Raw genomic sequence first — 23,990 nt, 5'->3', positions numbered from 1 at the left:
CTGATTGGCTGGTTTAAGATAGAAGTAGCTGGTTGTAGCTGGTCAAGCAGGTCTTCAGCCTGACCAGCAAAGTCCAGCATGATCAGAAAAAAAAGCGTCCGAAACCCTTCTAAAGCCAGTCTGCTAAACCAGTTAAAACCAGCCTTTTTCAGTAGGGAATTTTAAAGTGAGACAACATACAATCCCAGAGAGCATTTTCAATTCACAATGCATCAACATGAGCTAAACACTTTGTAACCCCCCCAAAAAAAGCTGTCTTTACATTGACATTTAAGCATTTGGCAGACGATTTTATTTTTAATGTATTCAATCTATACATTATTATCAGCATGTGTTCCCTGGGGATCAAACCCACAACCTTCCCAAATAATCTCCATCTGAAACTCGATATCTAAAATCACAATAACTGAAGGTTTGAAAAATCGGTTAACCTCAAACACATGCTAGCACCTCATACGAAACCCTAAATACACAGAAGGAACCATCTGTGTGCAGGTTTAGGAAGTGAGTGTTTTTTTTTTATAATCTGTGTGGCATCATTTGTATGCGCAAAGAAAAGCAGGGTGGCGGGTTTTTGACGTCTGAGCAGCTGCTAGCGTGTGTGTTTAAAGGCGTTTATAGGGTCTGTGGCACAGACTGTGATGTCAGTCGCTTTAAACGGCAAACAAATGGCTGCATTTAAGTCATGAATCAAATCCAGAGAGGCTACGGCATTGTTTAAATCTAAACTTTGAATTCTGGGATTTTGCCTAGAATCAAAGGATTCAATAGCGTTAGGAAAAACAAAAGCAAATCTCAGAAACAGTCTTTAGGCAAAGTGTGGTCTATTATTACGAGTACTGGAGGGTCCCCGTACAGTGTGCATGATGCAATTTTTGTCAAGAAATGCACTCATTACACTTGCAAAATACCTTGGTATTACCATGTTTTTGGACATGGCAACAATAACATTTGTTTATACAAGTACCAATGATGCTATCTTCGCTGGGTGGCACTCACCTAAAGGATTATTAGGAACACTTGTTTAATTTCTCATTAATGCAATTATCTAATAAAACAATAGCATGGCAGTTGCTTCAATGCATTTAGGGGTGTGGTCCTGGTCAAGACAATCTCATGAACTCCAAATGTCAGAATGGGAAAGAAAGGTGAATTAAGCAATTTTGAGCGTGGGATGGTTGTTGGTGTCAGACGGGCCGGTCTGAATATTTCACAATCTGCTCAGTTACTGGGATTTTCACGCACAACCATTTCTAGGGTTTACAAAGAATGGTGTGAAAAGGGAAAAACATCCAGTATGCGGCAGTCCTGTGGGTTAAAATGCCTTGTTGATGCTAGAGGTCAGAGGAGAATGGGCCAACTGATTCAAGCTGATAGAAAAGCAACTTTGACTGAAATAACCACTCTTTACAACTGAGGTATGCAGCAAAGCATTTGTGAAGCCACAACACGCACAACCTTGAGGTGGATGTGCTACAACAGCAGAAGACCCCACCGGGTACCACTCATCTTCACTACAAATAGGAAAAAGAGGCTACAATTTTCACCAGCTCACAAAAATCTGACAGTTGAAGACTGGAAAAATGTTGCCTGGTCTGATGAGTCTTGATTTCTGTTGGAACATTCAGATGGTAGAGTCAGAATTTGGCGTAAACAGAATGAGAATTTGGATCCATCATGCCTTGTTTCCACTGTGCAGGCTTGTGGTGGTGGTGTAATGGTGTGGGGGATGTTTTCTTGGCATTCTTTAGGCCTCTAAGTCCCAATTGGGCATTCTTTAAATGCCACTGCCAACCTGAGCATTGTTTCTGACCATGTCCAACCTTTATGACCACCATGTATCCATCCTCTGATAGCTACTTCCAGCAGCAATATGCACCATGTCACAAAGCTCGAATCATTTCAAATTGGCTTCTTGAACATGACAATGAGTTCACTGTACTAAAATGACCCCCACAGTCACCAGATCTCAACCCAATAGAGCATTTTTGGGATGTGGTGGAACAGGAGCTTCGTGCCCTGAATGTGCTTCCCACAAATCTCCATCAACTGCAAGATGTTATCCTATCAATAAGGGCCAAGTCTTGAATTAGATGGAGTGAGGTGTGTGTCAGATCAGATCAGATGAAACTGACCGGGCCTTTTAAACACCAAAGACATGACCATGTCCAGAAGAAACTGGCTTTATATTTATTTACATTTCTAATTAATTAAGGCGTTTTAGGTAAAACTGTGTGCTACTACACATTTCATCTCAAATGAAAAAAAAAGGAAGGCATGTAGAAAAATAAACGTGGAAGACATTCTGACAAGCAGTTCAAGTTCACAAACCAAAATAACAAACATGAAAAACAAAGAGTTCAAAGTCTCCGAGCAGCAACCTCTCTCTTTCTCTCATTCTCTCACTCGATCGCTGGTTCTCCCTTGGGTTTGATGCACATAGCTGGAATTCCTGGCTCTTAATCAGCATTGGAATGTTTCTGTAGGAAATCCCAGTTTGGTCTTCCCTCTCCACCTCTGTGCCACTATGGCCCCCGGCCTGCTTTTAACAACCTAAAGCCTCTCTGGGTCACTTCCAAATATGCATCTGGGTCTCCAAAACACTCTACAAGTACCAAACCAAAATAGAAGCTGCTGTAGTCTTATAGCAAGAGAAAAGTACAGATGATGATATCAACAGCTTGCCATTCGTCAATGATATCGAATAGGTTATGACCTCATAAAAAGAGATTAGAGATCTTGTTACAGAACAATGGTTTATTTTCAGCAGTGGTTCTTAAAGTCACGCATAGCCGGTAGTAATATTGCTAAATGCAAACTATAAAAAGCAACTAACCATATAATTGTATATGGACAAGATATTAAAGTTACATTGCACTTTTTTGAAAACAGGCTCATTTTCCAACTCCCCTTAAAGGAATAGTCTACTCATTTTCAATATTAAACTATGTTATTACCTTAACTAAGAATTGTTGATACATCCCTCTGTCATCTGTGTGCGTGCACGTAAGCGCTGGAGCGCGCTGCGACACTTCGATAGCATTTAGCTTAGCCCCATTCATTCAATGGCATCAAACAGAGACAAAGCCAGAAGTGACCAAACACATCAACGTTTTTCCTATTTAAGACGAGTAGTTATACGAGCAAGTTTGGTGGTACAAAATAAAACGTAGTGCTTTTCTAAGCGGATTTAAAAGAGGAACTATATTTTATGGCGTAATAGCACTTATGGGAGCACCTCGACTCGGCGCAGTAACACCCTCCCTCTCCCATTATGAGAGGAAGAAGAGGAGCGGACTTTTCAGGCGAGTCGAAGTACTCCCAAAAGTGCTATTACACCATACAATATAGTTCCTCTTATAAATTCGCTTAGAAAAGCGCTACGTTTTATTTTGTACCACCAAACTTGCTCGTATAACTACTCGTCTTAAATAGGAAAAACGTTGATGTGTTTGGTCACTTCTAACTTTATCTCTGTTTGATACCATTGAATGAATGGGGCTAAGCTAAATGCTTTCGAAGTGTCGCAGCGCGCTCCAGCGCTTACGTGCACGCATACAGATGACAGAGGGATGTATCAACAATTCTTAGTTAAGGTAATAACATATTTTAATATTGAAAATGAGTAGACTATTCCTTTAAACATTTAATTCTTACCGTTTTGGAATCCATTCACCTGATCTCCAGGTCTGGCGCGAGCACTTTTAGCATATCTTAGCAAAATCCATTAAATCTGATTAGACCATTAGCATCACGCTAAAAAATAACCGGGGTGCGTTTCCCAAACAACAACGTAACTCGCTGCTGAACCAACATAGTACGATGCATAGTTGGAGTAACAAACTACCTTGTCACGACTGTTTCCCGAAAGCATACTAACTTTGTCTCACATTCGTCGTTTGAACCATTTGTTTTAACAACAAAGTTGATGATGTCACGTGGGAGGTGAAGTTCTAATTAATCTGTGCAAATCCATTTATTATTTCTGTAAATAACATATATTGCATAGGTACACTGATTTTGTTATCGTGATTTAGTTATCCGTTGTTTATTTTAAAGATATTTAATTCACACGCAAGTTCCCTCTTACGTCACTCCTCCCAGGGATTCCCCAGGGTCTTAAAGCTCGTAAGCTGCACACATGCGCAGTTTCAAATGCAGCGCTTAAATTCTGTTTACAAACCTAAAGACGTAAAATAACATTTTAATATATTCAGAATGATGAACCACACAAGTTTGCGATGCAACTTGCGAATGTTGGGTTGAACGATGCTTTCGGGAAACGCACCCCCGGTCAGCATTGGAATGCCATTGAAAGTAAGCAAGGGGACTATTTTACAGGGCAGTGCGTAATATCACTACGCCTGCTGCAGCCATATTACATCAGTAAAGTCACTGATTATTACGCCAGTTTGAGGGTATAGTACCTAGCATAACTGCCTAGAAAATCGCAGCTTTTAATTTTCTGTCTGTGTTAGTACATGATCTAACTACAGAAGAGTCAAGTTTTAAATAGGAAAATATGGAAACTCTTTGGTTATTTTTTTGCGCAATGCTAATGGTCTAATCAGATTCAATGGATTATGCTAAGCTATGCTAAAAGTGCTAGTGACAGACCCGGGGATCAGCTGAATGGATTTCAAAACGATAAGAATTAAATGTTTAACTCTAAGGGAGCTGGAAAATGATACTGTCAAAAAAAGTGGAATGTCCCTTTAAAAAAATTTTTTTAAAGAGACAAAATATGCTTCCATGCTGTAGAATAGATAGCAAAGGTTGTGTATCCCTCCAAAAAAACAAAAAAAAAAATAACTGCAAAAAAAGCATCTATGAATACCAAATATACTTCTAATAAATGCAGAAGAAGTTGTGTGAACCAGTCATTTCAAGATTTTATTTGTTATATAAGTATCTGTAAATGACTTCCAATGAAAAGAAATCTGCTAAACTCTACAAACTATGAAAAATATATAAGATTTAAGATAAAACATACAAAAAAATTATACCTATAAGATAAGCTAAAGTAAAGAATACTGCACTTCACACTTAAAAGCCACTAAAAACAGATTACGATGGTTTAAAATAAAATATTGCAGCCACCTCCTTCTTCGGCAATCATCTTAACTCCTCATGGACGTCTTGCCAGATTGCAGCTCCTCCTTTTTTTCACCCCGTTTGGTGTGACCTTGCTTTCCAGCTGTTGCCAAATTCCTGACCCATAGCTCACGTGTTTCACCCCTATAGAGACTCGTCTATTCAATAATTAACACCAGTGAGACTTAACCCCCTGACCGGTCATACATGCCCAAAACACACCATCCACACCGTTACCACATCACCAGAGCAGCAGTGTCTGTAATTAAAAGCAGTCGCGGTGTAAACCAACATCCCCGTTCGAAGAACATTAAGCATTACTCAGATTTGCAAACATAATTTACACCCTTCAATACCCGAGTGAATTCCTCTCCAAAACACAACACTCCCTGAAAACAAAGGTGCGGGAACGACGATGTCACAGGAATCTATCATTTTGCACTTATCCGTTTGACTGAGACGGGTTCAAGCGTTAAATCTCTCTCGGTGCGCACAGATAAATAAAGCACGCATCAGTTCGTCTGAGAGCTTATGAAATACCCCTCAATCCATTGTTGGTTAAACTGCATTGGAAACGTTTTGGCAGCCTTCATAAACCATCCAACGTATTTTTTCAATATAAAAACTTCTCGATTTGTGTGACTTTCTGTGTAATTCTCCAAAATGGATTTGAACGTATCGAGGAGTTTCACACACTTATTGGTGGCTGAAAGCTTTATCAAATTATCCGAAAAGTTTTCGTGACGGCGCAGATCCTGCGTGGGCCTCGGAAAGCTCATATACGCTCGCAAGTCTTGAATTATTTGCACTCGAGCAGAATTTAACACAATAAAAGAACGGCTCGTGTCTTTTTTGATTCAAAAACCTTATGACTTGGAAGCACAACTGTAATAAGTCTCTGACTTGGCAGTTTCCCAGAATAAACTTAAAGTCTCAGACTAATTAAGACTGTCAATAGTGATTCTCCCTTTATTCCTGAACCGGGCCTAATCCCCACTTGCCCCATTTGCTGCAAAGGAAGCACCCGTCTGGGCTCGGTAGAAATCCATACATTCGAGCGTGTCTGTGGAGGAGCAGAGTTTTGACACGGATGCCATCATCCACTTTTAAGGGGGAGAGCATTGGCTTTTTCATAGACGGCAGTAATGCTATGCCACACCACGGTCTCGAGTCGCTCTGATAGCGTGTTATGCTTGTAATGAGAGTCTTTGAAGCCAAAGCTGGAGATCTTGTTCTCCTGCAGGCAAAGGTTTTTGTGTGCATGTAAAATAGTCCCTCCCACACATTCCAGTGTCTTATTTTCACCAGAAACAGATTTTTCTTACACAAAATTTATCTGTGTGACCATAAGGAAGCTTAGGAAATGGATTTCATCAGATGATGGATCATCTAATGGGAAGCAATGACAAATGGGAAGAGGAAGTGAAATGCAGTAAATAAAGTAAGCTAGGAAGACCACTTTTATAGATGAGACTGTTGTGGTTTGGTTGGCTCAGCGTTGAGTGTGTGATGATAAGACTGAACTTTGAACTCTATGCTGCAGAAAGCCCGGCCGGGCATCGCAGATCTGAAGCCAGCTGTTGATTAGCGAGCGTGAGAATGAATGAGATCTCACCTTTATGCCCGTCATTTCCCCTGATGCTTTGTAATCTGATGCGTCGCTGCCCTACGGCGGATGAGGACATTACAACTGCTCTCTTGACTTCACACATCAACAATGTGGAATATTAACTGGTGATAACTAAAAATGAGACCTTAGGCACGCTATAGAACTGACTCACAAACAGAGCAAAGATGTAGAGCTTATCAGATCTCATATACAAACAAGGTCATCTTTACAGATGAGATGAATTACAGCCGACATGATGACATAAGAAATCACATGAGAACTCCTACCATTCCTTAGAATAAACAAAAATAGACCAATTGAGAATATGCCTGAGATCCAGGATAAAGTCTCATAATCTAATGATGAGATGAAGAGCATCAAAGTTTGATTTTTTTCTCATACATATTTTCCTACAGAGCGATTAACACAAACAGTCAAGATGGTGAAATCATCAAACAATTTTATTTAGACGATCGATGAGGAAGGTTTAATACTACAAGAGACCCTGGACAATAAGCGGCAACTTTTGTCTGTGAAGCGTTCAAATCTTCCTGTAGTCGATACTTTAATCATTTAAAATTCATCTTTGAGCATCATAATAGCATATGTAAAGGTTTTTTCACGTGACAGTAATTTCTTCATGCTTTAAAGGGGACATTTCCCAAGACATTTTTTTAAAATGTAAAATATATCTTTGGTGTTCCCAGAGTAAGTATGTGAAGTTTTAGCTCAAAATACCCCATGAATAATTTCTTTCAGCATGTTAAAATTGCCACTTGTAGGCGTGAGCAAAAAAATTGCAGTTTTGGGTGTGTCCTTTAAAATGCAAATGAGCTGATCTCTGCACTAAATGGCAGTGCCGTGGTTGGATAGTGCAGATTAAGGCGTGATATTATCCCCTTCTGATGTCACAAGGGGAGCTAAATTTCAATTACCTATTTTTTCACATGCTTGCAGAGAATGGTTTACCAAAACTAAGTTACCTGGTTGATCTTTTCTTAAACGTGGAAAAATGCCAATTTTCATTATATGTCCTCTTTAAAACAGAATGTGACTCTACTCTTGCCTCATTTAGTATGCGGATCTACAAATATGCAAATTAGTCCCTGCCTCCACTCTTTCAGAGCACGTCGGACCATAGATTTATTTGTAAATAGATGAAACTTTAATTTTATGGAGAAAATATTAGAAAATACTAATATATAATACTTTATTTTTTTCACCACAGGGGGTGCGCATGATTCGTTTACACTAGGGATGGGGAACCCTGGTCCTGGAGGGCCACTGTCCTGCAGAGTTTCGTTCCAACCCTAATTAAATACACCTGGAAAATCTAATTAAAGTCTTCAGGATTACTTGGAAATGAAATGCAGGTGTGTTTGATTAGGGTTGAAACTAAACACTGCAGGACAGTGGCCCTCCATGACCCAGGGCTCCCCACTCCTGGTTTAGACGAAGATAACAAGATGCCGTTATCAAAAACTTGCACTTAAAAATCCCTTTTGACAAGTTTTCAGGAGCTCAAATGCCGTCGTCGTGCAAGCAAACAGCCAAACTGCATAAAACTTTACAGGTTTTGGTTAAAAAAGTTGTGTAAACTGCCCCTAAAGTTTAATTTATAGTCGTCCATAATTTCTACGCCATAACTAATGCATAGGCTTTGCAAAGCTCTGCATAGGCCCTGTCCCACATGGCACACTCTGGACTTGTCGTCTTCCTCAGAGTCCACACTTTGATGACATCATGCAGTGCAGACTTTAGGGACCCTTGATGCGGGCCCCGTGGGTGCACCGGAGTCGTATTTTGGGACAGACTGGAGCGTCGCGCCAAAAATAGGAAGAGAAGTTGCTTCCCTTCCCTTCCGTTGTCTGATTGGTCTGATTGCTCTTTCGCAAGGACTTCTGGGTTGGTAGAGTGTGTGAAGCCTGCTGCAGTGCGGACTTTGCTGAAGATCGGATCAAGGGGGCAAAGGAGGCGCTGATGAGCACACTTCACAGCGTAAAAATGACAGATGGGACACCCTACGGACTCGTAGACTAAGCAAGCAAGCGCATTTTTAAGGCCACAAGACCTATGAAAGTCCACATGAAGTGCGCCATTTGGGACAGGGCCAAAGCCTGACTTGCACCTCATTAAAATTTGAACAACGAGTCTGCTCTATGCGGACCGCAAGCGCTGTGATTGGTCACCTCCCATCAGGTAAAAAAAATCTGCGTCCCAATTATTCATAAGCACTTCCACTTGCGACGGTAAGAACAAAGATCTCAAACTGCAACAAAAGTCGCTGTTTATTTACCTTCATCGCTGCTGGTCTTCTCAAATCATACACAACAAGCTGCTGCTGCTTCTAAATTTGTGGGTTCACTCTCCAAGCTGCTGCTTCTTTGGCAGTTGAGCTGCTACTGTGGGTTACGCGCGTGGATACTGCCTGCCAGCGGTCTTGCATGTGTGTTTGCACGTCGATGCTGACGATGACGCAGAAGTACATATGAAAATCGACCTGTAGCCTACACTGCCACGGCTATGCTGTAGGATCTACGCACAACTATAATGAGACCTTTTAGTTTGATCAAACTATATGTAAAAAAAACCCACAGCCAATCAGAAAATTTCTCATACACTTGAAGCATTAGTTTAGATCAGGGGTGGGCATCGAGGGCCACAGTCCTGTAGAGTTTAGCTTCAACCTTAATCGAACACACCTGAATGTCATTTCCAAACAGTCTTGAAAACTTCAATTTTTCATCCGTGTTTGATCAGGGCAGTGGCCCTCCAGGACCAGGATTGCCCACCCCTGGTTTAGATCGATGAGTTATGAGCCCCCTGCTGGAAAAACCAGCTTACCAGCAAGACCAGTTGTGTTTGGTGGTGGTATGCTGGTGACCACCAGCACGGACCAGCATGGGAATTATGCTATTTTCTTCAGCAGGGTGGGTCTACCAAAAATATCCAAACAACTGACCAAATGCCTTGTCGTACTTCGCAAAACCTTCTTCACAGAAACCCACGTTTTTTTAATTAACCTGGCTTGCAGTTTACATTCTTTTCCGATAAAAACAACAAACCTCAAGTCTGGGTCAAAACTGAGGCCCAGAGTTTAGTAACACATGCCAAACTATTTGAAAACATCAGAGCAAAGCCAAAGTCCAGCTTCTAGACTCAACATGCTGGTGCCTACCGGGAAAAGCAATCAGACTTTTCCAGAACTCAAATACCAACAAGTATTATTTTAAGTGCAGAGCACGCTGGCATGCAAGCACAAAAAATGGCCAATCAACGTGACTAAAAAGACCAGCTGGCAGCAGCGGTGTGCGCTCGAGAGCCAAACCGCGGGAAACAAGGAAGTGCTGTGCCATTTCTTCTTTGGTGAAGTATTCTGAACAAACTCATTGTTAATGGAAAACCAGGCCGTTATAAAAAGAGGAAGTCACGCACTATAGAGAAAAGGTGAGTAGTACAACAGGCAGAAATAGCCTGACACAAAAAAAGGGGAATGAATGTATAAACATTACCATCCTATCCACGGGCCAACATCAGACGAATGCAACCTCTTTATTTAGCTTTTGACAAACACGAGCGCTTTCGCTGACAGCCCTGCGGGTGATTGTGGGTAACAGATGATTTTGGAGTCTAAAACACGGGGACGTTAGGAAGGTGAGTGAAATCGTTCAGCTGCGTGGAGGGGAAGCATTCATCACGCATTGCTCGCCTCAGATAAGGGGGCAGAATGGCAGATTAATCCGGAAAGCTGCGGGTAGGAGTGGGGTCCGTTTTCACGCCGCGGGTACGTGCAGTCAGACGGCGTGCATTCAGCCTGTCTCTGCCACACCCACCCCCGGCTCTGTTGCCCCCTCACGGGGCAAGACTCTGGCTAATCTGGCTCGTTTGTTTAGATCCATTTAATGAGGATGATCCCCCTGAGATATCTCCTCCCTTTTGCTGGAGAGGAACGCATAAAGATGCAATTTAGAGGCACAACAGGGCGTCATAGTGAAAGAGCGGCTTGTCGGCTGAAAGAAGCCTGTGTGCTATAATAAACGGAGATTTGCACAGTTAAAAACACAAGACGAGCTCGTCCACGAACCTGTTGTGCGCCGCTTATACACAGACACGCACAGACAAATCACATGGCGCGAGCATAAAAAAGCGTGGTGGGTTTAAACAAACTGAATTTTACAGTTTGATACAGTAATGTCACATCTATAGCATCTGTAAACATGTTTAGCATGCTAATATGATCATCTATTTAGTAATCCTAACTGTAGTAATTTTGTTTAAACAATTAAAATTGAATAAGTATTAAAAAAGGTCAGGCACAACTCCTCAAATATGACATCTGTCAAATGCCCACATGTGAATGTTTTACAATTTGACATAACTGTCTTAAACTCAAGGTTTTCAGTCACTTTAAGACAAATTTCGTTAAGACATTAAATAACTTTACTACTTTAAATAATGCATGTTGCATTTTAAGCAAATGCTGACTATCATCCATGTGCCGTGAAAACTTCTCTTTTTCTCTTCATGGAACAATGTGGAAATCCTGCTGTTAAACAGCATACTGACAACCACACAGCTGTTCAAACTGTTAAGTTTTTGATATCGATAGTTCTGGTCTAGACAGATGCACGAGTGGCAGAACCATCCCGAACCTCCGGGTCCCGTCTGAAGCCGATCCGGATTGTCAGCTTTACGGTCTAATCTCATTAAATTCAATGTCATTCATGCAACCACAAATGCATGCATGCAATTTCTCACCTTCACCAGCTCGCGTTTAAACCACAAAGTCAAGCGCGTAAATGCGCACAAATACGCGCAGTTGCGCGAGTCAACTTTGTATGTGTTTAAATGTGTTACGTCAATAAACGAGATCGGCCGTGCATGTACTCACTCACCTTGTCAGATATCGGACTCTTGTTCGCAATCCGTGCAATAAATTCCCGGTGTCGGTGCGAGGAAAGTTCACATGTCAGCGCGAACACACGCGGACGTACTGTTCCGGTATTCCCGCTACAAAATAACTGATCGCACGCCAACCCCACGCCCAGGTGTCTGGTCACGTGATATATCCAGGTGAGATAGGAACGCACGCGAACGCACACTCATACACACGCGCGCGCACACCCGGGAGGTCCGTTCGCGCTCGCTTCCTCTTGCCTGCCCGGTCGCGGAGAGCTGAATGGAGGGGCGAGCCCGGTGTGTGCATGTGTGTTTTAGTCTCCTCCCACTCTTAATGCGAGGGCTTTAAACGAGATAAAATGCAAAGACGTGATTGAGAACTGGATTTTAAAGTGATTTTATTTAAATCCAGTGTAGATTCGTGTTTGATGGGAGATCATATGAGCTCGTCCTAAAACCTAATCTCTTCCAGACACTTCTAAATGAATATTTAGCATTTACAACAAGTGCCATGGCATTTGCACGGACAGTGATATTAGTTTTTACCGTATAGTACTGTCCATAGGACATTGTTAGTTCATATAGGTCCATGCACCCTTTTTTCAATTTTTTAGTATTTCCTATCTGCTCGTAGGGTTTACGGAGCGCACTCAGCACTCATCAAAAGTCACACAGCCTTCACTTTTCTGACAGATCAAACTCCGTCATGGGTTTAATCTGCCAACAGTTCAAGGCACCTGTGAAAATCTAACATGCTTCCACATCCATCTCGCTGCAGTGGGACCCGGTGTAGTTTATTCCTGTCAGGAGCCGTCCAATAAATTCTTGTATTTCTTTCGCGCTGTGTGGTGGAGCAAAATATGAAGTGTTCAATCAAACACTAAAGTGTCAAGCTTGGATCTTTATATAGCGGTCTATTGTATGAGGCTGTTCATTGCATGCTTGTAGACACTTGTACGACCATTCTCATGCAGGGACCCTAGAGAGAGCAGGCTGTAGCATGTAATGGATATCTGGACGTCGTCTATTTTCTTTTGTGAACTGCATCACCTTGTATATTGGTCTTTGGACCAAGACATTCAATGATTATGGCAGCACTGAAGAATTATTGGTAATGGGTAATTTTTTAATTCACACCTCATGAAAATATGTCCATTTACACTAACATCACATTTAAGTACATTAATGTGTTTATTTTTATGGGCATAATGTAATTTAAACCAGCATAAGATAAAGGCAGTAAATACTTTGGCATGTAAAACCTTTTGCATACAATTTAAATAATATAGAGGTATAATTGTCTTTTTGCATAATTTTAATAAGGGTGCTTGATGTCACAAAATATCATAGACCAAATTCTAAATGTTGCTATAAATTGGTTTTTGATTCAAGCAAAGTACAATTTCTTGGTTGAAACCTGTGGCCACACACAGACAGAGGGAGAGAGAGAAAGAAAGAAAGAGAGAGAGAGGGCCCGCGTTCCAGAGCTCCATTGTTTACGTAGTGTCACTTCTGCAGAGTGATTTATGGTTATGCTAATGTGCACGTCTGGGAAGAGAGCAGACACTGCCCCAAAGACTCATGGGATGAATCAAGAGTGGCGTCCCTGAGTCAGACACTCAAAGCTGAGGACACATGGAAGTGAGAAAAACGAAAGACAAGGAGAAGAGGCAAGAATAGCAAGATAGAATAAATGAAAAACAGAGATGTGGTAATGAGATCCGTGCCGAGAGACGACCTTCACTTGTAAACATGCTGAGTTATGAATTATTGGGCAGAACAGAAACATGTGCATAACAGACAACCCTTACGACAATGAACCATTAACCATAAACCATGGTTTTGGGAAGATAAGGGATGAGAAACTAACACACACACAGTGTATGTGAGAGAGAGAGAAAGAGAGAGACTAACACAAACAGTGTATGTGAGAGAAAGAGAGAGAGAGAGAGAGAGGCCCCAGGTCTGTTCTTTGGCAGGCAACAGAGATTGCGTATGCATTCAATATAAACCCAACAGTTTGTTTCATTACTATGAAAGTGTTAGTTTCTTGAACCTCCAAATCACATTTTGACTCAAACTGGGGACCAACACAGCAAAATAATTTTTTATGCCTTTATTTGGATAGTGTTGTAGTAGAGAGTTGACCGGAAAGTGTTGGGTGAAGATAGGAGGGCAGGATCAGCAAAAGACCACAGAGACGGAAATCGAACTTGGATTGCCGTGAGCGCACTGACGCTATATGTTGCCACACTAACCACAGGGCTATCGGCGTCGATGCCATTTCATGATGTTTGAAAACTATCCAAACCATCATGTAATATCTGGCCAACTCCTAACATCCTAAACCATATCAAAGTGCCATATTTCAAACCATATTTCAGTAGTTTGCCTGCACATTCAGTCTTAATGACTATGGTAAACTGGTTACCTTAACTTGCTGTCCTCGAAGGGAGCTCTGAACCTGAGCTCTGAACCTTCAGAGAGGACGAACCTAAGGCCGGGCCTCTGGCCCCAAGTTTAACCCTCTGCAATAGAACTGCACAAAGGAAGAAACAGAGCAGTGAAGGAGAAGATGGGGAGAAGAACAGATGTCGGAAGAATTACTGCTGGATACAGAGGCCTTGAGGCTGCCTTATAAGCAGGATAAGCTCATAAGGATGATTAACAGACCTGAATGTTTAGGCTCCTCCCGAACCTACGTTTAGAACTACATAACATCTCAAACCATATCGTAACATCTAAAACCATATCAACATCTGAAACCATATCATAACATCTGAAACCATATCATAACATCTGAAACCATATCATAACATCTGAAACCATATCATAACACCTCAGATCATCTCATGATGTCTCAAACCATTATAACATCTCAAATTATATCACAAAGCCATATCATAACATCTGAAACCTTATAATAACATCTGAAACCATATCATAACACCTCAGATCATCTCATGATGTCTCAAACCATTATAACATCTCAAATTATATCACAACACCATATCATAACATCTGAAACCTTACAATAACATCTGAAACCATATCATACCATCTCAAACCATCTCATGTTGTCTCAAACCTTTTTATAACATCTCAAATTATATCACAAGGCCATATCATAACATCTGAAACCTTACAATAACTTCTGAAACATCAAATCTCAAATCATCTCATGATGTCTTGAACCATTTTATAACATCTCAAATTATATCACAAGACCATATCATAACATCTCAAATCATATCATAACATTTCAAACCATATCATAAAACCTGAAACCATATCCTAACATCTCAAACCATATCATAACATCTGAAACCATATTATAACACCTCAAACCATCTCATAATGTCTCAAACCATTTTATAACATCATCACACAATATCATAACATCTGAAACCAAATTATAACATCTCAAACCAAATCATATCATCTCAAACCATATCTTAACATCTCAAACCATATCCTAACATCTCAAACCATATCCTAACATCTCAAACCATATCATAACATCTAAAACTATATTATAACACCTCAAACCATCTCATAATGTCTCAAACCATTTTATAACATCTCAAAATTATATCACAACACCATATCATAACATCTGAAACCAAATTATAACATCTCAAACCAAATCATAACATCTCAAACCATATCATAACATCTAAACCCTACCATAATATCTAAAACCATATTGTGACATCTAAAACCATATCATAACATCTCAAACCATATTATAACACCTCAAACAATCTCATAATGTCTTGAACCATTTTATAACATCTCAAATTATATCACAACACAATATCATAACATCTGAAACCATATCATAACATCTTAAACCATATTATAACATCTAAAACCATATCATGACATCTCGAACCATATCATGACATCTCGAACCATATCATGACATCTCAAACCATATTATAACATCTCAAACCATACCTTGACATCTCAAACCATATCCTAACATCTCAAACCATATCAAAACATCTTAAACTATATCATAATATCTCAAACCTTATCACAACATCTCAAACCATATTATATCTCACTGATGTATTTTAAGATATGTCAGTGTAAGTTGTTTTTCTTTTGGACCGATTTTACATTTATTTTACTCTAGGACTAGTCTACATCCCGGAAACTGCTCCCATATGTACTATAACTAATCTAAAAAATGCTACAAAAGCTGTCATTGGGATGGTAGCCTGTAAAAAGGTCGTAATTTATAACAAATATATATTTGGTACAAATTTTGTCTCAAACCATTTCATAACATCTCAAACCATATCACAACATTTTAAGTTATCATAACATTTAACATCTCAAACCTTACCTTATAAGATATTTTACTTGCATGTATACAGATATTTGTTTACTTGGGCACTGTGTATGTGTAACATTGTGTATTTGTGCAAACTTTATGTAATTCTGCCTGTCATCAGTCTGTCATCTGATTCTGTCCGCACGTGTCTTCAGATAGCTCCTGAGCGCCCTCTCCCGCCCAAACCTCAACTAACGGGTCTCTTTAAATTCAACAAGACAGAATGTGAATTCCACATCCATCTTCTTTCAGACCTTGAGACAGAAAGTCAGTTCCTCAAAGAATAAGTTCATACCGATTTGTTTAATTGTGCCTTTATTCCTCTGTGTATCATTAACGATGTTGGCGGATGCGTCCCGGTGTCGCAGGTGCGACTGCGCAGCAGATGGAGGCGCCACACGCGAAAGGTGGCATAGCGTGAATAAGCATGACACACATCGAGAACACTTGTTTTAAATGCGCATAATTTGATGTATTGCACACCTTATCTGACCTGAGAACAGCAAACTCTTAGAAACACAGAGAGTTTTATTGTTTTTATATTGTATATAATCATGGTAAATATGGTTTTACTTGTTTTACTGCATGGTTTATCTTATCTTGTTTTTGTTTTTTTGTAGCCAAACAGTTATTTTTTGGAAACTATGGTTACTAGATGGATTTCTGTCGCAAATAATTATATAGTGAAGCCAATTTGTGTTGTTAGTGATCCAGTTTTACAGAATTAATGCACAAAATGACTTGTTACCATAATTGACCAATAAACACATAAATGTCATAATTTAAAATGTAAATACAGTATGGACAGATTAACAAGAAACACGTAGGCCTAAAACAGCTTGATTGTCTGTTACATAATAATGTCTTAATCTCTTCACAAGCATATGTGGCAATTTATGTAAAAATAGTCAGGCCATATTGAGTTTTGCGCAGGCAAGCCCTCGCATTATTCCAAGAATAAAATGTATTTATCAAATTAACATACAAATGAATGAGTCATATTTTTACATCCCCAACTATTGTGAAATTTGTATGCCTAAAACCTACATCTACCGCTCGGAGACAGAAATCGAGCTTGAGCTCTCGTGTAGGCACGGTAACCCCCCCCCCCCCCCCCCGGTGATTTCACGGTACAGCGGGTAAAGCGTGGGTGTGGTCGGGCCGCTCCGCCTGATTCAGTGCCATCTCTCTGCCATCTGTTAATCTCTATTTCCAGCCCTAAGATCCGGAACCGAATCAAAAAATGCCGTCTGGATGCTTTTATATGCTCTTGAACTTCAGATGGTTTAACATGTTCACTTTCATACAGGACGAAAGTACAAGAATTGAATATAAACACAATAAAGAATTTGTTTCATGACTCACGTTGTTTTGCCACAAACCAGATCATGACTCTAAGACAGTGTACTATAATGCTACAAAAGCTGTTACTGGGACAGTAGCCTTTCAAAAGGTCCTAATATAACAAACATGACACTGTAATAGTGCTAAATAGCACAAAAACTTGTAGGAACCATTTTTAATGCTGTAGCACAGCACCTATAAAGCACAAATGAAGCCATGGGGTGATATAGCACCACTATAGCACCAGATATGGTTCTATAGCACAATATGGTTCTTGCTACACATTTATAGGTGCTATATAGCACTTAAAATGGTTCCCACGAGCCAGCGAACAACTTTTGGTGCTATTTAGCACCGTTTGTTTTATTTGGTACAAATTTTGCCCTTGAAGTAGCCGATGGATCTTTTAGTTACATAGGTGTTTTGAAAGCAGTACAGCTTTTGTACCTTTTTCTGAGAGTGTACATGTAGGTCAGAGTTTCCTAAAATAATTTTTTTACCCAATCTGTGGACAGCAAACTGTGATTTTAGTACACACCACATACCTATATGAAAACAAACTAGAAGCATCCATTTGAATAAATTAATTCTTAATTTTACTTTCCTGTAATGCCAGAAACTATTGCTCAGGAATTATTATTAAATCATATATTTGTGTCTGCGTAGTTTAATGCATTTCATAATATCATGTTATCAGCTTAGCAGCATGTAATTAAGTCTCCTGTGTGAGGAACAGCATTGATATTATCACGTGGGGCTTCTGCCTGTATTCCAAATTTCTCACTCATGAGAATTAATTTCAATTATGAAATAGCGCATTTGGTTTTGGGACAGAACCATAATAATGACATTTTGTGGTTATTTGTGGTTATTTTCACGTAACAGAAACCGTATGGCTGTATTTGTGCAATAAAAGTTTGTGCAACATAATTCGTTCACATTTTACGAGATGGATAATTCGTACAACCACAGTGGTATGTTTTGCACAATTTGCTTTCTCCCCTTCGACGCTGGGATCAGGGATGGGTTTAGAGGGTTGGTAGAGTTTTAATGTTGTTTTCTTTATTATAATTGGATGAATTCATATGAATTTGCCAACTCCCGAATTTAAAATCTCGCATGGAAATTCAGGACTCTTGACCTTGATCTGATTCAGCTCATTGGTTTACTGTGTTTTATCATTCATGTTTCATTGTAAATTAAAGGGGTCATAACGTGAAAATCTGACTTTTTCCATGTTTAAGTGCTATAATTTGGTCCCCAGTGCTTCTATAAACCTAGAAAATGTTATAAAGATCAACCCAGTAACTTAATTTGAGTAAGCCATTTTCTGCAAGCATGTGAAAAATTAGGTCGTTCAGATTTTGCCTGTTTTGTGAGGTAGGTAGCAAGGCGAATTTAAATAATACCGCCCCCTTTATCTGCAATATCCAACCACAGCACTGCCATTTAGTGCAGAGAGAAAGAGAGAAAGAAAAAAATACTTGACAGCATAATTGAGTTTAAATTACAACAAACCACCATCATTGTGATCAGTGTTTGGACTTCATCCGCTCATTTGCATTTTAAACAACACACCCCAAAATGGCACACTTTTGCTCAGGCCTTCAAATTTGCAATTTTAACATGCTGTAATTAATTATCTCTGGAGTATCTGTGAGCTAAAACTTCATAAACGCAATCGGGGGACAGCAAAGATTTATTTTACATCTTAAAAAAATCTCATAATATGACCCCTTTAAAGGCACACCACAGAACTTTTTTGCCACTAGGGGGTGCTAAACATGTATTTTTCACGTCTAGCGCCCCTAGAGGCCATAAGCACCGCAGCACTATTGCAAAGGAAAAAAAGACAACTCTTTAGGTTACAAAGTGTGCCTTCATGTAATATGAATATAATTTCATGGGTTTTATTTTTTTTCAAACGGCAAAAGATTTTGGTCAGAAACCCCTCCTCCTCCTTTAGTTCATACCAGTGAGCGAACGCTGGGCCAATATTGGTCCTCATCCTTCCTTTTATTCTGCCACTCTCCCGTTTTCTCTATTTGGTCTCCTCCGACAAAACCTTGGGTTTCTTTTTCTTAGTTGCTGCTTCGGCCATGACAAAAACATCAGGAAAATAAATAGTTGCATTTTCTTGTCCGAATTTGAGAAAGTGGAATAAGTAATGTATGCCATAAAGCAGATTTTTGTAGTTCTTTTTGTGCTCGGGTTACAACCCAAAACCCCAAGTTTAAAATTACAAGAAAAAGCGATACAGACCCCGTCAGGCAAAGGTAGACATGTCATTCAACCTATTTTAAGTCGATGTACCATCACAAGGGTCTTGAAAATATATTAAGAAGGTTGAAAAACTACAAACTGTCACTTTAAATGTAACACTTTGTAATGTTTCAAACAAAAAAAAGTTACATTATGACTGCTACTAAGTGTATGAATAAAGTCTCCATGAAGCCGAAGTTGCCATCTTTACTTCGTGTTGTGATGTATTGCCGCTGCAAGGCGAACAAGACTTGTTGCCTCGCTGCCTCATGAAGCAATAGTTGTACTTGACTTCATGTGGCACTGCACCGTTTGGCGGCTGACTTAAAGCAGTGCATGCCGGTTAAAAATTTTGTCTGACTTGAGCTGGCGTTAAGGCATGTGACTGTGTCGTATGGTTTTAAAGTACCGCGAGAGCCTTCAGAGTTTCCACTGACGACACTGCTCACAGTTACTTTCGCATTACTTTTGCTTACTTGGCTGAGGCTTGATCTCTTTCAGGTTTTGCAAGTATGACTGAGTTCTGCATACAAAAATTGCATATTTCCATTGCAAAAATGTCAAGCTCTGGCCTGTCATCCCAGTTTCTGACTCAAACTGTTCCCGATTAGGCACGCACGCATAGAGTGCATTATATGTGACTATGTTCAGTACATTATTTTTTTTTAATTAAACTGAAAAGTAACTTACATAACTTTTTTAGAAAAGTAACTCTTAATTATATTTATATATAAATATTAATGTGTACATTAAATGCGTTACTTTACTCGTTACTTCAGAAAAGTTATATTATTACGTAATGCACTTGTAATGCGCTACCCCAACACTGCTGATGACAACGATCATGTGCATCTTCAGTTCCATAAAAAACATTATGGGGCAGTTTCCTGGACAGGGTTTAGATTAATCCAGGACTAGGCCTTAGTTATATTAGGACATTTAAGTAGTTTTACAAACAATCCTTACAAAAAACAATACTTGTGTGCATCTTGAGACAAAGACGAAGAAGCTTAGCGAGTTAACCCACAAACGAAGAAGAAACAGCAACTTGTTGTGTATGATTTGAGAAGACCAGCAATGATGGAAGTAAATAAACAGCGACTTTGCAGTTTGAGTTAAATCACTCCTCAACTTGGCTCATCTTTGTTTTCACCGTCGCAAACGGAAATACCTATGAAACAATTTTTTTTTACCTGACAGGAGGGGTTCTGGTGGACCAATCACAGCGCTTGCGGTCCGTGTAGATCTGACGTGCTGTTAAAAATTTTGCGAGGTGCACATCAGGCTACGCAGAGCTACGCACAAGATACGCATAACCTACGGCATAGAGCTTACGCACGACTATAAATCGGGCTTTAGTCTGGGACTAGGATAAACCCTGTCCAGGAAAACCCCCGTATAAATTCATGTTTTTATAACATGTAAATATACCTGAATATGTTATATTGTGTCATGTAATAAAATAAAAATCAAAGGAAGCAAAACACCATTGGTATTTTGATAGTTTAGGCTTATGTTTCCTGTTATTTTCGAGCATACAGAATAAATAGCAACGAAAATATTCAATATGGGTTTCTGCAACTTTTATAAAAAAAATTAGATTTTTGACAAATTCACAATCTAATTTTCTTCATTTGCAATTAATAAAGGAAACACAGCACACAGGTCACTTCGGCAAGCAGCAGGTGTGTCCGACTTGATGGCTCCGTCTTCAACTCCTCCCTCGACTGCAAGCGGCAAACCTCGCCGATCGGTCTGCGGGGCGGCAGTGGCTCAGTGGTTCATGTAGGTTGTCTACAAACCGGAAGGTTGGTGGTTCAATCCCCGGCTCCACCGGACCAAGTGTCGAAGTGTCCTTGAGCAAGACACTTAACCCCAGTTGCTCCCGACGAGCTGGATGGCGCCTTGCATGGCTGACACCGCCGTCGGTGTATGAATGTGCGCGTGAATGGGTGAATGTGAGGCTAATTGTAAAGCGCTTTGGATGGCCATAGGTCTGTTAAAAGCGCTATATAAATGCAGTCCATTTACCGCATGAACTCAAACACAAATAATTCTAGGTACACACCAAAAGATTTTATAAGATTTTCAAAATGTGATAGCCCAGAAACACGACGATAAAAAAATCCTAGATTTAACCGTTTTGCTCCTATAGTGTGTGGTGTGCCATGATGTGTCAAAGACAGCACACCACTAAACAGATTTTCAACCCAACTGTGAATACAGGAAATTTCGTAAAATCTTCTGAGACTTCAGAATAAGCATGGCGGCCGCGGACGATATGCAAGAAGAAAATTCAATGATAGTGTTTGGAATGATTTTCACTGAAAATTTATGGGAAAAAAAGAAAAGGGTTTGGGTGAAGTCAGCGGGAACATGGTTTGTACAAGTTCACTTTGCATCAACTTAACTTTGTGATGCGCCATTACTACTTCCGTATCCATAATCTCGCTTTTTTGATTGGATATTGTTTCGTTTCACGTGATATCTCAAGAGCATGCGCGTGTTTGTCCTCGGTGTTCCCCCCACACATAAGGATTTCTGATTGTAAATATTAAACATGTTTAATATTTACGATTCACGATTGGGGCGGCTCCGACATTTTTCCGATCAGGTTCGGACACTCAACACACCTCACACCAAGGGAAAATCGAAAATCTGATAAAATAATCTGTAGGACCATCAAGATAATCGGGACTAGAATTAATCAGCCCGATTATCTTTTGGTGTGTACCCAGCATAACTGACGTCATCAGAGAATGATCACCACAAGAGGGCAGAAGTACATTTTCAGATTTTGATTGAATTTTTCACATTATTATTTTTTTAAATAATGACTTACACCGATAAATTGTTTATAATAAACACTGCAATATTACATTAAAAATAAGTTTTGATTTTATTTGAACGTTAAGCCATTCATTTAGATTAAAAGCATCACTTCTGTATCATTTAAATTGTTAATCCATCTTGTGATTTTCAGATTCTGAAAAAGATTGACGGCATAGCTATAGTCAGTGTGCCACGATATCCATCACAAACATCTTGGGAGAAACCTTTTAGCAATAAATCAATGACAAATGTGTCCTACATTTATCAGTCCTGAGAAACAAGAGGATGCATTGTGAAGAATAAGAACAATGGTTTGAATAAGTTCATATCTAAGTGATTTATGAGTTTTAAAAATGGAGACGCAAGTCTGACACTGAAGAAGTGTGGTTGTAGAAATGAGATTCTTCTCATGACTACCTGGTGAGACTGAATGTTCTGCTGATTCGGAAAACTTTGTTCTGTCACTCAAAGTGCTGATGTCACATCACCATGGCGATCAGTCACAGCCTCGCTGTTCTCTGTGACAGCCGCATCAGCATAATGAAGAAACTTCAGACTGACTGAGTGACTGCTGAGACAATCAGACAACACAGAGACAACAGGGTGATAACCTTGTGTTGCAATACGCTTTGGCCAAAACAGCATTGCAGTGTAATAAGCTAAACATAATAAATAATTAATAAGCGTAAATAAAACACAACTATTTAGATGGCACTATGGTTGTTCATAATACATTTGTAAAAAAAAAAAAAAAACTAATGAATGGCAAAACTGCATAATGCAGATCAGTTATTTAGTAGAGGATAATAATAATAATGTTAATACTGGCTTTTTAAAGCTTTTCATTTCCAATTCTAAATGTATTTATAAATGTTGCGTTTAAAAATTGGCCTTTACTGACATCTTGTGACGATTTAATGGACTGCATATTTGAGGACGATATAGCCACGGCGTCATAATGCCCTATATTACGCTTTTCAATTCCGATAATTCAGATGCTGAGCAATGTTCCGATATTTCTGGGCTGCGCAACAAACCACTAAGATCTTCAGACTGAAGGTTGCATCTTCCGAAATCTTCATTCTAACCGGCGCCCGGTTCTGGCTTGAGGGGATACAGCTACGGACAAATCTCGCGAGATGTTTGGTTTAGGGTTATGTTCCCAGCGCTCATCCGGCGAGATTTCACGAGATTTGGGCCGTAGTTGTATCCCTTCTAGCCACAACCCCGGCGCCTCCTCACGCTCCCATGATGCAACGTAAGCGAACAGATGTAAAACTGTTTTAAAAAGATAATTACGATTATGTTAACGATTTTAGAGACACCGCGGTATTAATGGCAGCATTTGCGTGCATACGATTTTTCTTAAATTGATTTGTCCTAAATATGTCTTGACGTCATACGTTATACCGTCATTTGAAAGTGACGCTGGTTCACAGTAACAGGGACAGTGTGGTGTTTCTCTTTAGCTTTGCGCAGTGGCAGTATCGTAGCCTATGAGGTTTATCCGAGGCGCGATTATTGCTAATTGAAAACTTTAACCAATACCCCGCCGTGACGACTTGAAATATAGTCGGCATTGGCAATTTTTGACGGTCTTTCATAAGA

The 23,990-nt window shown here is 39.8% G+C and overlaps 1 protein-coding gene and 1 non-coding gene across 2 annotated transcripts in view; one reads left to right on the top strand and one right to left on the bottom strand.

Moving 5' to 3' along the window:
- plxnb2b (plexin b2b) overlaps nt 1-11,891 on the bottom strand; it is a 215,745-nt gene extending 203,854 nt beyond the window's left edge. Inside the window, exon 1 of the mRNA XM_073868475.1 lies at nt 11,599-11,891. The gene's annotated coding sequence lies outside the window, so the exon portion shown is untranslated. The remainder of the gene's footprint in view (nt 1-11,598) is intronic.
- An 11,958-nt stretch (nt 11,892-23,849) lies between these two features.
- On the top strand, nt 23,850-23,990 carry LOC129434644 (U4 spliceosomal RNA). Its single transcript, XR_008640915.2, has one exon. It is a non-coding gene; the product is annotated as a U4 spliceosomal RNA (small nuclear RNA).

This window comes from Misgurnus anguillicaudatus, chromosome 6 (genome assembly GCF_027580225.2).
Source record: "Misgurnus anguillicaudatus chromosome 6, ASM2758022v2, whole genome shotgun sequence".
NCBI lineage: Eukaryota > Metazoa > Chordata > Actinopteri > Cypriniformes > Cobitidae > Misgurnus > Misgurnus anguillicaudatus.
The sequence above is the reverse complement of the archived record's forward strand: the minus strand, read 5'-3'. Positions and strand labels throughout refer to the sequence as shown.